Genomic DNA, 13,548 nt, shown 5'->3' with positions numbered 1-13,548 from the left:
ATATGTTAGAAGAATTAACATTTTTGAGTGCCTATCCCCAGTACTAACATGCTATATTAAATTGGTTCATTGGATCATGATATTCAAACTTAATAAGGAAAAGTGCTTCTCTCCCCCCATCCCATTTACATATGAGAAGCTGAGACTAAGAGACTGATTTTACCAAAGTCATACAAAGAGAGCTAGAAGTAAGGCCAGAATTAAAAGCCAGGTTTGGTACTTGCTTGGCAGTACATAAAATTAAATTGGAATGATACAGAGAAGATTAGCATGGCCTTGGTGCAAGTATGACACACAATTACACAAAGCTTTAATAAAAAAATGAAAAAAAAGCTAGATTTATTGTCTCCAAAGTTATATTATTTTTTGTCTGTATAAGACATATCTAATCTTCCTTGTATATTTTATTTGAATTAAAAATGAGTTATTTTGTTATATGTGGCCATCATAAAACTATTCCAAAGTCTATATCTATATAATTCTATATGTTTTAGTATCTATAGAATAGATGTGCTATATTATTTTAGTCAATTCCATTTTAATACTCCAAAAAATTTGATAAGTTATCATGTGGAAAATTGTCTGATTATACACTATTTATGCCTTTAGTGCTGTAGTAATAGATACAAAAATATGGTGAATTATGAAAAATTAATTCAATATAATTAACCATTAAGATTTCTGAGGGTCAATATTTTGCACAGAGGTGCCTGATAAAAACACACTTCCTAAAATTGTGAAATACTGCTATTAAAAACTGGTAAATATGGAAAAAAGGTCAATTTATTAAGACTAAAATTTGCATGTGATTAAAGAGAACTTTTTGAAGGCTATCATTTCCATATGATGGATATTTCATTCTGCTTTCTCATTAATGAAAAATACTGCATGCTATTGACAGTCATAGCAGAGTTAGGATTGGTGTTTCCCCACTGGGCTCCAACTGCAACAACTTTCATGTTGTTCACCACAACACCTGCTTCTCTGCTTTTTCCAATCTAGACTGCAACAGGTGTCTGCATAGGATTGCAACTGAATTTTGTAGACAGTAAATATGCCAGAGAGGGTGGGTGGATGGGAGAACAGGTGCCTAGGTTAAGGAGTGTACTTGTGATGAACACTGGGTGTTATACGAAAGTGTCGAATCACTGTATTGTACATTTGAAACTAATAATACACTGTGTTAACTAACTGGAATGTAAATAACAATGTGGAAAAAATAAAAATAAGTATTTTTTTAAAAAAAGGAAAGAAAAAAGAAAAAAAAACAAAACAAAAAACCCTAATGGATACCCACTGCTATAAATCTGTAGTTCTGTTCGTAATATAAAGCAATTTTTAATAAGCATCTATATAAGAATGATAAAACTACATTATAAAACCATCAAATCGGAAGTGCGCATAATGTTATTTATATGCCCTCTATTCTCTAAATTATTATATAGAAGATATCCTGAATTTTGGGGTGCCTGGCTGGCTCAGTGGTTGAGCATCTGCCTTTGGCTCAGGTCCCGGGATCGAGTCCCACATCGGGCTCCTTGCCTGAGCCTGCTTCTCCCGGTGCCTATGCCTCTGCCTGTCTCTGTCTCTCATGAATAAATAAATCAAATCTTTAAAAAAAAAAAAAAGATATCCTGAATTTCAATCTTGCAAACAAATTGCATTGCTATAGCTATGTAAATACATACATGACGAGAAAAATTAAAATATCAAAATAAAAGCGCTTATCTCTGGAATTCAGAATTGGAAGTCATTTAGGCTTTAAAAACTTAGCATGAAGTCCTATTAATATAAAAAAGTGGAGAGGATCAAATTTAGTGCAGTCAATTATGGAGTGGAGGTCTGCACTTCAATTTGGCAGACAGGGAAAATTCAAATATGGATAGAGTTAATGCTGTTGTTCTTTAGTAATTGCTTCAAATGCATTTTCTTAATTAGTAATAACTATCGTATCTTTTATGAAGAAGCATTTATCTTCCCCACTGTCTGTCTCATGTACAATAGTATGTAACCAGTATTGGAAAATTTCACTTTTATACATCCCTCCCTGTAATCTTTCTCATCACTTAAAAATTTCTCTTGCAAGTGTAATTGCCTAAGAGCTTGTGTGAATTTAATTAAAGAGAAATAATAAATTTGCTATGTATAAGCAAGTCCTTGAGAGTTTTACCATTTCAAATATCTCAAATACATTAAATTAAAGCTCCCCAAGCAAAGGGTGCAAGATATTCTGCATAAATCTGCTTTTAGAGGTCCCACTTAATGAAGAAAAACAATAGCCTTTTCTAACGGAAATAAAGAGATATTTATAATTGACCTGAAATATGCCAGAAATCAATCATTTGGGATATGAGATACAATACCCTGATTTGTCATTTTTCTTTTTTAAAAATTATTTTTTCTGTTGTAAACCATGTCACACACACACAAAGAAATGTCCTACTAATAACTGAACCTAAAACTAACTTAAACTATAATAAAAAATTACATAGCTCAGTTGGTTAAGTGTCCAACTCTTGGTTTCAGCTCGGTCGTTCCTTGGACTTCTAGCTTAGCAAGGAGTTGGCATGAAAGATTCTCTCTCTGCCCCATCCCCAGCTCATGTTCTTTCTCTCTCTAAAAATAAATACATAAATCTTAAAATAAATTACCCCGGAAGTGGCTTTATTGATAACACTTCACTGTAATATTCTGATAAACAGAAATGCCTTTTAACCAATATAAAAACTGCAAATCATCTTGAACAATCATCATAATATATTTTATAGAGTCCAGATACAGTATTTCGGATTTAAATGTTTTTAAATACATGATCGTTTGGTGGTCATTTATTTAATTCCACCAGAATGTTGAAATAAAAATTGAGGGATTGGTATGAATGTATGTTGGTAAATAGTGATAATTTAAAAAAATTAATAAACAAAATACAAATTCACCTTCTAGTCACGCTTTTGTCATTTTTGTTAGTGAACCTGAGAATGAGATACCAATGGTCTTCATTAATATAATTTCTTTTTTTTTTTTTTCATTAATATAATTTCTAATTGTACCCAATATCTTTTAAAATAAAACATGGGCCAAGAAGTTGAGACTACTCCTATAGTCTAAGTTACATTCCAGATGTAACATAAAGTACAGCTGTGTGTGTATTTGTGTGTATTTACGTATAATTTTAATCCCCACCACCCCTTGGGATGCTTGTATTTCTGTTAGCATATCAGGAAACTCTAGAAACAAAGCTAGAAATGGAACTGAGGCTTTCTGCCTCAAAAATCTATTCATAAGTTTAAGAAAGCTATCTGTAAGTGTTGATTTAAGCAATATTTCACATAACTGTCTGAGTTACATGCATTTTCACCTGACACTATTGAAACTTCATAATTTGATCTTAACATCAGTGAATACTGGCATGGCTCTTTCTTTCCAATTCTGCTTATATTTCTTTTCCTTGACTTATTGCACCTTTTAGAAACTCCAGTACAATGTTGAATGAAAACGATGATAATAGGAATGTTTCTCTTCTTAACAAATCTCAAAAGGTAGCTTTAAGGGTCGACTCTTAAATATGATATTTACTGTAGGTATTCTGAATACCTGTTAGCACATCAATTTTATTTTAAAGGTTCTTAAAATGTTATCATTGATGATTCTTCTATATCCAATGTGTTATTTTTTCAGCAGTTATTGGGATTGTCTTATGAATTTTCTCTTTTAATCTTTCACTGTAAGTTGATTTGTATAATATGCACCAACCTTGGTTTCCTGGATAAAGCAAATTGGCATGACTTATTGTCGTGACCAAGGTATCCCTTAACAGATTGAGGAAGTTATCTTCCAGTATTCAGAGAATTTTTTCATTAATGAGAGCTAAAAATTGTCCAGTTTTTTCTTCATCCATTAAAATGATAATGCTATTCTGATAATGTAGTAGAATATGCTGTTTAGTAAGGTTTGCACTAGCTTTTCATTGTTGGAATAACTTTACTTGGTCATACTGTAGTATCTTTTATATATTATCATTTACTGCTTTCAAGTACTAAAATTTTAATAAATGATTTTATGCCTATATTTATTTTTTAAGATTTTATTTATTTATTCATGAGAGACACAGGCAGAGGGAAAAGTAGGCTCCATGCAGGAAGCCCTATGTGGGACTCGATCTGGATCTGGGATCATGCCCTGAGCAAAGGCAGACGCTCAACCGCTGAGCCACTGAGGCGTCCCACATTTTAAAATCTTATATTTTAATTATCATTTAGCTTGAAATATTTTCTAACTTGTGTTTTCTGTGATCTAAAATATATAGTATATACTTGTATATTATATACAATTTAAGTTATTTAAATTTATATTTGTATATATAATATGTATAAAATATTATATATCATATTTTGTGTACTATATAAATTACTTATGTGTTTATTTTCATCCTAAGGAAACCATTTTAGCATATTTTTATATAGTAAATCAGCTGTCAATTAATTTTCTATTTTGTGTCTCTGAATGTCTCTACTTAATCATCCATAAAGATTATTTTTACTGGATATATAGTTCTGTGCTCACAATTTTATTTTCATTTCCTTTCATAATATGAAGAGGCCAGTCTATTATTTCTTGGCCTCTTTTTCTTTTTTTCATGTTTCTTTCTAATGAGAATGAAGTGGTCAATCCCATTACTGTTTAATATATGCAGTGTGTCACTGCCCCTGCCCCTCTTCCCTGCTTTAAACATTTTCTCTTTATCTTTTAATTTCACAACTTGACTATAATGTGCCTAGGTACCATTATAATTTACTTTGCATTTATCAAGTTTCAGTTTGTTTAGTTTCATGGAATCATAAGTTGATATTGTCTTCCATATTTGGGGCCAATAAATATTTTTTCTATTCCTATTTCCTCTCTTCTATCCCTTGGTATTAAAATTGCACATATTTTAACATTGATATTTTTTTTTCATGGGTCTCTAGCACCCTGTTAATTTTTCTTTGATGCCTTTTCTCTTTATTTTTCAAAGAGCTTAATTTCTATTTAATTATATTCAAGTTTACTGACACTTCCTTAGGCATTATTGATCTGATGTTGAGTCCATTCAGTGATGGTTAATTATGTAATTTTATTTGTTGACTTTTCAGCTCTAGTTTTTTTAATTGGAGTTTTTATTTTACATATATATGTTTATGATTATATATATATATTTACATATATATGATTTATTTGAAATTATTTCTCTTGTCATTCCTTATTTTCCTTTGGATGCTTGTTCTTATTTATAATATCCTATGTAAAGTCCTTATTTACTTATTGCTTGAGTTTGGTTATCTTCTTCTATTTGCCTGTCTGATTAATCTTTAGTTGGAGAGTGGACAATAAGAACAATATGTTATAGAGTCTCTGGGTTCTTTTTTCTTCTGAAGAGGGCTTTTTTTTTCCCCCTTTAATAGGCAAATTACTGAATGGACTCAAATTCCAAACTCTGACTTAGGCAGTAGTAAAAAGTTCTACTCAGTTTTCCCTATGCAAGCATAGTTCAAAATGCAAGATATTAAAGGGATTTAGATACGGGAAGAAATACTTGGTTTGAGAATGCAACTGAAGTATTGGAAACAGAGGATTTAAGAAAAAATAAATATTGTAGCACTCCAAGAAAATATATAAAATCAAAACCAAGGCAGTAATAGAGTAGAAAGTGTTGCATTTTGTTTTGTTTTTAATTTTGCCTACCCAGCATTCCTTTATTTTCTTAGATAACCACCTCACCATGTCTCCGTGTCCATGCATTTGGAAGAAATTGACCTGATCCTTAGTTCCAGATGGGGCACACATAACTCTAATCATCAAAATATGCAGTCAACATCATTTCCAGATTTTGGATGAACTGACTGATTTATTGAGCTCTTTCCACTCCACTTATATTTATAAACCCGGGATCACATCCTGAGAAATTATGTTATGGGAGCTATCATGTTGATAGAGCCAGCCTAAAAATGAAAATACCATATTAAAAACCAGAACAGAAGTATAGAAACAACAAAATGCCAGATCTTGATGACATCCATTGATATCCAGAATCCATTTGTACCCAAAGCTAGAATTTCCAGGTGTTAACCTTGATATCAACAGAATATCTGAGAAAATAGAGGAACAATAATGCAATGAAAATGCCTGAACAATATTGTGATCAAAACAATTAAAAAATAAAGTAGAAATTGTCCCTGGTGAGATCTATACATTTTCTTAACTGGCAGTTGACTATGACTACAAGTAGTAGAAAACTCAAAAACCAGTGCCTTAAATAAATAAGGATATGTTTGCCTTTCATAATAGATGTCAAGATTAAGCAGGCTGGAGTTGGAATGATTGATCAGCTATGGCTTCAGGAACCAGGCTTCTTCATCTCTCATTCTGTGCCTTCCTTTTTTTTTTTTTTTTTTTTTTCTGTGCCTTCCTTTGTGATGGCTGTTGTTACCTTAGACATCATGTAGGCATTTTAGGCCAATAAACAAAGAGAGTGGAGGAGGAAGTGCTAACAAACTTCCTAATCTCTCACTTTGATAACTGAATCTTTGGGCTAATTTTAAACTTTTGCTTCTAGATCAGATAATGTCATGATAGAAAGGGCTTGAACATTGCATAAGCCAATAAATTAGGCCTTTTTAGCATTCTGGAGATGAAGGAGGACATTTTAGAAAAAGAATGACTAAAGGGAATCTGAGATAATATGGTTAAGAAAACTATTTCCTTTGTGGAAATGAAGGAGAGGTTTTTTTGTTTGTTTTGTTTTTCCCTAAGAGAAGTAAAAAGGCAAAAATATATGGAGTGGGTCTTAAAATTTGTTATATATTAAAAGCCATCTCTGGGAGATTTTAACTGTGAAGTACTTTCTCCCTGGGCTGGGGATAAAGTAATCTATATTTTTAAACAAGCACTCATTGAGATTCTGATATAAGTGATATGCAGATTGCATTTAAAAAGCAGGAATGTATTTTAAATAAGAAAGGAGAGAAGATACAAGAGCACATACATTTTCTCTATAAATTGGTTAAAAAGTTTCTGTGCCTATCATGATAGTTTCATGAGTGAAGCTTGAGACTTTAGAAAAATCTTTAAAAAATTGTGAACACTGTTAGGAAATTCACAAGATGAATATAGCTTTGGTTAGATTGGTAGTGGCTCGAACCATTCTGGCCCCAGTTTATTTAGCCACATACTGCAGTCTAGTGTCAAATTCCCTAACAACAAAAATCAAAATAATTTAGTCCAAGAGTATTGTCCAACTATAATCACACAAACTTGATTTCTTAAATATCAGATGACCTATCTTAAAGAAATATAAAACAAATAAGATGATTATAGCTTTTAAACTTAGACTTGTTTATGCATACTCCTAATGTACACTTTGCCCTGCAAACTACATAAATTTTAAACAGTAATGAATATGTAGAGTGTTCCCTTCTGCAGCACATATACTAAAAGTGGAGTGATAGAGAAGATTAGCATGGCCCCTGTGTAAAGATGATGTAATGAATATGTAAAGAGCTCAATGTGGACTTCACAAATACAACCTTGGGAATTATCCCTTGAAGAATAGATTTAAAAATTGAAAGAAGCAAATTGTAGAAATATTCAGAAATACCAATCCACATTTATAATATTTATAAAATAATAAGTGAAAAGGAAAATATTGCTTTGGTAGAGTAGCATTTTGTTCTTTTTTTTTTTTTAATTTTAAGATTCTATTAGAGAGAGAGAAAGAGAGAGCAGGGGAAGGGGCAGAGAAGGGGAAAATCTCAAGCAGATTCTACACTGACACAGGGCTCAGTCTCATGACCATAAGATCAGGACTTGAGATGAAATCAGAGATCAATTGCCCAATTGACTGAGCCTCCCAGGTACCCTTAGCATTTCTTCTTCATCATAGTTTGAGTACTGAGCTAAGGCAGTGTAGGCCATGTGAAGTCCTTTTCTGCCCTTAACTAAATATGTGAAATAAGGCTGAGATTTGGAGCCTCTTTCTTCATTGTCAAATGAGGATGATAAACTTTCACACATGAGGTTAGGTTGGTAAAATGTTTGGAATAGTTCTCTCCACATTTTCTAACAATAAAGTAATAAAATCTGCAGATACAATTAGTAAAAAAAAAAAAAAAAAGAAAGAAAAGAAAAAAGAAAAACAGAAAAGAAAGAGGGAATTTGTTGCTCTTTTAAAAGTCAGATTACCAGAAGTAGGAGAATATGATTGCTGAGTAGGAGATAGAAACCAAACAATTTTAAAAGATGGCTTAATAAAAATAATTTTTACCAAAGGAAAGCTAAGTGTGCTACATTTTAAAAAATATATTGCCTGATAGCTCAGTAAAAAGTTTATATACACACAATTATGAAAAAAATGATGATTCTGAAAATAAACTGATAGTTTAAATATAGCAGCACTGAAGAATGGGGAATATTTATACCATTTAGTTATAATGGTTATTTGATCTAACGAGGGTAAAGAAACCCCATTGTCACTTATTTTACTATTCCTTATTGTGCTACATGAATTGATCTGCTTACAATGAAAAAATTAATAATGTATTTGTGAGATAACAAAAGTATTGCATGACTCTAAATATTTTTCATCTTTAAAGATTTTTATATTTAAAGTGGTTTAAAAAAATCAGAATCTTTTTACCGTAGATATAATTACATTTTTTTTTTTTTGTATATAGCTTATGTGCATATGGACTCTTAATTATTCAGGATGCTTCTCTTTTATTTATTTTACTTGATCAATTCATCTTTGTTGACTGATTACGGTTTCTATTATCTCAATGAATCTCTCTAATTGAGGTTCAGTAAGAGATAATAATGGACATCTGATTGCAATCCTACATTTCAGTTGAAGTTCTCTTTTATTGCCATAGTTTTGAGATTGTCAACCATGAGATGCTGGTAACTTTGTAGTGATTATGAATATTTAGTTCCTGAGAATAAACTCATTTTAAATATAATGTATTGTATAAATGATGGAATATAGGAATGATTTGCTACCAGAGTATAGGTAAAAGGTTTATTAATGAGAATAGATTGTTGGAATATAATTATAAAGACAATGATTGTGACAATTTTTGCATTTACCAAAAACTTCATGTGCATGCATCATGCAACATGATATTTTTATTTTTATTAATCAGTGAAGCCAGTTAACTTGTGGAATGAAACTCAAGGGTAGAGAATGGAATCCAAGTCCTTTTCACGGTTTTGATTTCAAAATTCTTGCTCTTGTCACTCTGCGAAATTACTTCTTTGCTTCAGCTTTAATGAATGCCTATTTCGTGGTGGATAGTATACTAGAAGATTTACTGACCAAACTTTATTTGATCCAATAAATTCAGTTTTACTAACCTTAGTCTATAGATAAGGAAACAGAGATTCAAGGAGCCCAACTTTCTCAGGATCACATAATTGTTAAACATCAGATCATTTCATTCATTCTAGAACGAGACTGGGAAGTTTTTCAGAATCCATATAGAATAATTAAGATTTAATATTGATACTAATTTTATTAATTTGATTTTTATAATTCTAAGGTAAGATAATTGTCAAATAAGAATGTCAAATATCACAGAAGAGATTAGGTTTATCTGTTATAAAAACCACGTTGTGAAGTTCCCAGTTTATGGAGTTCAAATAAATTACAAGCAAGAGTATTTTAAATAACAATTATTGAGTATACGCCCATACCATTTATTTTTTTATTTAAGCACTAAGGTATTTTCTTTCTTTAAACATAAAAAGAATTTGAGAATGTAATATAATATACAAGGGTTAAATAATAAAATAAACATAAAGTGATTTGATTAATTAGTCAATGATATAAGAAATATAAATGAGCTACATTGAGTTCATGTTTTGCATATTTTATGTTTGTCACAATTCAAAGCCTTCACAGAAAATTAATATTTTAAACATGACCTTCAGACTTAATTGTATTTTCTGCATTCTCTATACTTATATTGTTAGTTCACTGACCAGATATGCTCCAGAAAAGCTACGTGTGAAACAAAATTTGCAATTTATAATTTAAAAGATGCTGAAGGGATCTGTTCTTTAAAGGAAGCCTCAGATGAATAGTTTTGAAATGTAAATAAAACGTTTTGCATATGGATCTACCTATATGTTTTCTTAAACTGGACACTATTTGAAGAAGTTCTCAGGGATTTTGTCTTCTAGTCTCCTTGTTTTCCCACTCTGCTCTCTAGTCCTCCTACACCTGGATCTTCTTTTTCTATCATCAGCATCTAGTGAGCACTTATTTGTTAGGCTACCATGTTAAGTGTTGGGGCCATTACGCCAGATGCTGCATTAGTGAATCATCACCTATCACTTTTGGTTTCCAAGAAATTCTGTGATTATATTTTGAGTTGATATAGTTTCCCTCAGGCTTGATTAAACAATTTGTTAGTACCTTCATTAGCTCCAAGCTTGTTTGAAATTCAGTACTCAGTCTTCAGGTATAATTTTATATTTAAAATTATAATAACAAAACACCAGTAATAACTATTTATGTTACAGCTGCGGTATTGCAGACATACTTGTAAGTATATTTTATAAATGGAATCTTTCAATCTTACAACAAGGTGGTTATAGTAATATTCCCATTTTGTAGATGATGATTCTGAGACAAGAAGAGGTATGTGACTAGCCTTCATCACATAATTATTTCTTTTATTATAGATTTTGCTTCACCACCTTTCCCTACAGCCCCCAGTCCCCAAACACTGTTCACCAGCTTCTCAGTTCACAAGCAGGAGTTTGCTCTGAAGTTTTAAAGCATAATATGCCCTCATTGAAGTTATGCCCTAAAAAGATACTTTGTCTTCCCTACTTCCAATCTCCAAGTGAACTAGATGACCTTTGATCTTTGTTAAAAGAATCTAGAAGATCATATCACAGGTTTGTGTTAACATGCCACTGGGCGCTAATGAACATCACAACGGTAGAGCACCACAGTGTGGAGTTCAAGCGTCAAATTCATTCATCATCATACACTAGTTCTGGTGAAGAGCAAGATAGAGAAATCTGACTTTTCTAGCCCGATAAAATGCCACCGATTTTAATTTACTTTATATTAAATCCTTGTTCTTTTATCGCTTTGCTTTTGAACTATGTACTATTCATGGTCCTGAAAGCAGCAGGTATAAAATATTTTCTTTTAATCATATGGATACAGGTTTTCAACTTATTAACTTGAAGTCACTTGTATTTATAAATTATTTTATTGCTTTTCCTTCATTCTACAGTAACAATAAATCTGTACTTTGTTTTTGATTATTGTATTTATTTTCTTCTCATGTTCGGCAATTAAGTGAAGTTCTGCATTAGAAATTGTTCATTATTGAAGGCACATGATGTGAGGAATCTCTCCTCTCCTTTGGCTTCCCACACATTGCTGGTTTTATTTTTCACTTTTGACTGATCCTCAGTCTTCTTGTTTGCCAACCCGTCCTCCACTAACAACCTCTAGACTGTGGCAATGCCAGCTTTAATCCCCTTCTATTGTCTCCAGATGAGCTCAGCCAGCCTGAAGTAACTGCTGTGACAGTGACAAAATCAACTCTAGTGACTCTGGCCTTTAAGGCTTTGAGTTTCAGCATCTCTCTCTGGTCTGTTCTTTCTGGCCCTTCCATGGCTGGTTCCTTTTCCAGTTTATAGTTTTGTTAGTAAGATATGCTTTCGTAGAGAGGCCTTGCAGGACCATTCCATCCAAAGTAAACTATCCAGCCTAATTTTTCCCTATAATTTTGCTCTAAGATATTAGCACTTTCGTGTGTTTACTGTTTGATTCTCCTCACTGCAATTATGCTTCTTGATAGTAGGTAGTTTTTTGGTTAATTGGTTCACTTTTTTATACACAGGACCTTGAATACTGTATATTCCCTAGTAGGTGTTTCACAAATATTTACAATGGATAGAAAAATTCATTTATAAATAAAAACGTATATAACATAATGCTAATCCAAAGCTAATTAGTGGTAGAGGCTGTAGTTACTATAACAGTGTATGTAAGTTATAAATAACTTATAACTATTTGTTATAAATAACTATTTGTTAAATAAACACATAAAAGGTTAAATAAGTTATTTAAAGGAATAGAAATTGACCCCTGCTCCTCGTGGAGAGCCTGTATATACCTACCCTCCAAGCTCCACGGTGTCTCTGTTCTAATCACATCACCATTCATCCTTTCCACCCCCCCCCCACTACTATTTCCTTCACACTGTCACAGGTTTTGCTCCTGAGAACATTCCCAAGAAGCCTCAGAGTATATTCCTGGGGAAATCTGATCTAAGACCATTGCTTTTTAAAAAGATAGGATCCCTGGGGCACCTGGATGGCTCATTTGGTTGAGCACCTGCCCCTTAGTTTTGGCTCAGGTCATGATCTCATGGGTTGTGAGATGGAGCCCAGCATCAGACTCAACAGGGAGCCTGTGAGGAGTCTCTCCCTCTGTCCCTCCCCGTGCTTGCACACACATGTGCTCTTTCTCTCTAAAATAAACAAATATTAGGAAAAAAATGTGATCCCAGGGTGGTGGGAGATCAGGCCACCTTGGCTGCGAGGCATGGCACTGAGCTGTGGCTGCCTGCTTCTGGGCACTGAAGAAAAAGTACCTTCTCCTCACTCCTCACTTCTTCCTTTCCTCATCTATTAAACCAGTGACTGCTTCACTGGTTCTGAGAAGAAATGGAAGATCACTTCCCTTCCTTCTTCCTTGATGACTAGGAGATCCAGCCATCCATACTCAGGCTGAGGTGGAACATCTCATCATGTCTTGTATCTGTGCCCATTTTTCTAGCTGCATCAGGAAACCACTCCCTCATTCTCTATCAGCCCCGGCCTGTGGCAAACTCCCTCACAATTTCACTTCTGTTTCTTGCTTCTTTCTATCCATTGGCCTTCCTAAAAGCAGGTAACTGGCTGTAGCTAAGCACCTTCTGGAAAAGAATCAAGCCCACCAAGCAAGGTTGGCTCAAGATCTGGCCCCTGCTGCTTCCTAGCAGTGGGAAGTCACCTCTCTGAGCCTCAGTTTTCTCATCTGTAAAATGAAGATCATCTTGCCCACCACCCAGGAATCTTATGAGGCTGCAAAAGGTGATCCACATTAGGCACCCAGCACTGCCTGACCCAAAGTCCTTTCCATTTATACTCAAGCCTGCCTTGCTTGCATCAGGATTATGTGCCTGTGTCCTATTTTCTTCAGGCATCCCATCTCATGAGTTTTATTGACATCTGGGAAAAGACATTTACTTTCTACACATAAATGCCACTTGCCCTGCCCTGGATTCCTAGGCATCTTAGATTGGTCATGGTACTCCCAAGAGTTTTGGACATTCCTCCTCCATTCTCTCTGTCCTCTCTATAGCCTCAGCTTTCACAATTTAATCTGGAGGTATTTTTTCTGTTTCTTCATCTTTGGCCAGAAGCCTACCATACCAGGCTATCATGGCATCTCTGTTCCAAAGAATTTTTCTCAGTCAACACTTTGAGTGTCCCCCAGCTCTTACT

The 13,548-nt window shown here is 33.4% G+C and overlaps 1 protein-coding gene and 2 non-coding genes across 4 annotated transcripts in view; all 3 read left to right on the top strand.

Moving 5' to 3' along the window:
* FSTL5 (follistatin like 5) overlaps nucleotides 1-13,548 on the top strand; it is a 685,094-nt gene that overhangs the window by 477,255 nt on the left and 194,291 nt on the right. The window lies entirely within an intron of this gene.
* Nucleotides 217-323, top strand: LOC112926966 (U6 spliceosomal RNA). Its single transcript, XR_003236440.1, has one exon. It is a non-coding gene; the product is annotated as a U6 spliceosomal RNA (small nuclear RNA).
* Nucleotides 7,443-7,548, top strand: LOC112926967 (U6 spliceosomal RNA). Its single transcript, XR_003236441.1, has one exon. It is a non-coding gene; the product is annotated as a U6 spliceosomal RNA (small nuclear RNA).

This window comes from Vulpes vulpes, chromosome 10, assembly GCF_048418805.1.
Source record: "Vulpes vulpes isolate BD-2025 chromosome 10, VulVul3, whole genome shotgun sequence".
NCBI lineage: Eukaryota > Metazoa > Chordata > Mammalia > Carnivora > Canidae > Vulpes > Vulpes vulpes.
Note: the sequence above shows the minus strand (reverse complement) of the source record. Positions and strands in the feature narration are given on the sequence as shown.